Source organism: Podarcis gaigeae (assembly GCF_964106915.1).
Source record: "Podarcis gaigeae genome assembly, chromosome: 1".
Classification (NCBI taxonomy): domain Eukaryota; kingdom Metazoa; phylum Chordata; class Lepidosauria; order Squamata; family Lacertidae; genus Podarcis; species Podarcis gaigeae.
Window position 1 is genome coordinate 131,676,464 of NC_139678.1, and position 3,424 is coordinate 131,679,887.

The window sequence follows — 3,424 nt, forward strand, 5'->3', positions numbered from 1 at the left end:
AATCAGCGGCACTGACCACTGGTGAGAGGAAATGAGAGAAGTTTAAAAGTGAGTCACTAACATGAAGAGTATTGTGTTAAGACTTTATTGCCCAATGCATGTTTACTCATGCCTTGAGTTAAGTGATGCCTATTTCTGGGGAAATTGCAGATCAATGGAAATGAATTACCTAAGTGTAAAAACATGTGAAAGTGGCATAGACTAGAAACAGACATCTCTCCCTGGCTGCACCCCACTCAGGGCTAATGCTACCCCAAAACTGGTATTATTTAAAAGGCTAAAGACTCTTTGCTGGGTTGTTGTTCTTTTCCAAAAGACTTAACATGTTTCAGAGTTGGAAAATTCATCCAGGATAACAGAGGGCTGGGGAACGATGGCAAGCAACACCTTGAGACAACAAAAGGCAGAGCATAGAATCTCCAGTCACAAGGCATGGATGAGAGCGGCAACCAGAAGTTCTCAATGTGCTAAAAGCAAAGGACTCCATGTTAAAAACTGTAACATGCCCAGGTAATCTTCAAATGTCAAGGAAGAGTTTGGATTTGGATTTGATATCCTGCTTTATCATTACCCAAGGGAGTCTCAAAGCGGCTAACATTCTCCTTTCCCTTCCTCCCCCACAACAAACACTCTGTGAGGTGAGTGAGGCTGAGAGACTTCAGAGAAGTGTGACTGGCCCAAGGTCACCCAGCAGCTGCATGTGGAGGAGCGGAGACGCGAACCCGGTTCACCAGATTACGAACCACTACACCATACTGACAAGGGGAGAAATGTTGATGTGCCTGCTTCCTTTGTAGTTCCTTTCTTTGCAAATATTTTTTAAAAAACTGTAACTGTGCAAGTCAATTTATTTTAGAAGGTAATTACAAAGTGTGTCCACAAAACTCAGCCTTTTAGCATCTGCAAAAATGTCCAAGGAATCTGATTAAATAAGATCTAGAGTACAGCTTTTCCAGAGTACAGCAAAATTAGAGCCATGTCAGGTGACAATTAGTCATTTCAGGTACTTACCAACAGGTAATTGTGATGGTATAGAAAACATGACCATAACATTTTTCTACCAGTGGTTGAGCTTCACAAATCCTGGCTTTCTTGCAAAATACGTCCTGGGGGCATGGTGCTCAGTCTGTGGGGGCAGCCACGATAGCACCCTGGGGATCACGCTGCCAGGGGTGGTGCGCTGCCCCCATACTCCTCTTCCTCCGCCAGTGATGTTATAGAGGCCCCTCCTTCCAGCATCCTGCCTCTTAGGCAAAGAGGCATCTTTGTGGGGTGTGAAAGAGGCCCACCTCAACAGCCCTCTTGACTTTAATACTTTGAAGGCCTGCCTTTATTTTCACCAATGACACTTTACCCTCTAAAACAGGGATAAAATGCTTTGCATTTTTTTAAAGGAAAAGTATCTTATTCTTGAGGGACGCGGGTGGCGCTGTGGGTTAAACCACAGAGCCTAGGACTTGCCGATCAGAAGGTCAGCAGTTCAAATCAACGGGGTGAGCTCCCGTTGCTCGGTCCCTGCTCCTGCCAACCTAGCAGTTCGAAAGCGCATCAAAGTGCAAGTAGATAAATAGGTACTGCTCTGGCGGGAAGGTAAATGGCGTTTCCGTGCGCAGCTCTGGTTCGCCAGAAGCGGCTTAGTCATGCTGGCCACATGACCCAGAAAAACTGTGTGCAGACAAACGTCGGCTCCCTCGGCCAATAAAGTGAGATGAGTGCGGCAACCCCAGAGTCAGCCACGACTGGACCTAATGGTCAGAGGTCCCTTTACTCTTTACCTATGTTATTCTTACCTATGTTATTCTTAAATAACTGTTTCCCACATTTAGTTTGATGTATGCCACTTACCACACCGTAAAACCAAGTATTAGAATATATTCCAACATCAGAGCAGAAAAATCCCCAACAGCCTTGAAAGGTTTCCTTCTGGCCCACATGTCATTGCTTTCTTCAATTAGCATTGCCTCTGACCTATGAGCAGATTTGGCAAAAGGCCTCCAATTTTCCTCAGCCACAGAGAAGATTTAACCCTTTTTGCCTGTGTCAGCGGTGATCGACGTCATTCACATGCATCTGATGAAATGGGCAGTAGACCACAAACAACTTGTTCTGTGCTTGCCCTTAACGTGCCAAAACCCTTTGCTTGTTTCACTGCAGGAGATGAACACAGCTACCCTACTGGAAACATACATCTGTGTCAGCTGTTTCTGCAATGCACAACCTACATTTCCCTCATTTATTTGCCAAGATAAGTTTCTAGCAACCACGGTGATATAGGGATATGGTAAGATATATTCTGGGGAAAGGTCTGTAGAAGAGCACACTGCATGCAAAGATCTGTGGTTAAATCAATGACACTTCTAGGTAGAACTGAGAAAGACTCGTCTTTGTAACCCTGGAGAGTCAAGGAATCATAGACTTGTGGAGTTGGAAGGGACCCTGGTTCATCTAGTCCAATCTTCTGCGATGCAGGAATCTCAGCTCAAGCATCCATGACAGATGGCCATCCAACCTCTGCTTCAAACCCCACAAAGAAGGAGAGTCATCAACCTTCCGAGGGAAACCGTTCCACTGTCAAAACAGCTCTTGCTGTCAGAAAGTTCTTCCTGATGTTTAGTCAGAATCTCATTTCCTGTAACTTGAAGCCATTAGTTTGGGCTAGATAGACCATTGGCCTGACTAGGTCTGAAGTAGCCGACTCTTTCTTGTGTCTGAGAATGGGCAGCCAGCATTAGCCTATGGTTCTGTTCTTCAAGGAGTGGTATTGTTACACCTTACACAAATTCTCTCCCCTCTTTTCAGCATTCTGCTCCTGTGCCTATATCACTTCTCACCAAAAAAAGAAAACTCACATGTATGGAAGCAAGCATTGGCTCTGTGTTGGCTTGCTTTGGGCATTACAGTTGAGGAGTATGTCTTTGGACAGAAGAGCGTAACAAGGAATGCAGCCTTGAGTTTCCTACATTCCCTTTATGGAGAATTCTGTTTGAGACACCATCAGCCAAAGGCACAAAGATGCGTGGACACGTATGAAAAAGACTCTTGTCACTCAAGATGTCCCTGCATCAGAGTTTGGTTCAGGAACCCAAAATTTAATTATCTGTTCACCATTAGTTTCCTCGGACACATTATGTCTGGGTCAGTTTCTGATGTTACATTTCTCTGCTTGTGCTTGATACATTGTCCAAAAACGAGCAAACATGCCTATCTTTGTAATTTTGAAATGTGCAAAGGCCAGCAGGGGATGTGTGATGTTTAAAGGAGATTCTGTGAGCTTTACAAGTTTTTATTCCAATTTAAGCTGGTTTGTGCCAGCCATGAAAGTCATTCCAGTTTTAGGTGGCAAATGAACACTCTTTCCTCAGCTACTAAAATTTCTCATAAAGAACTATGCTATTAAGGTCACATTTTAATTTTTCTAAAACTT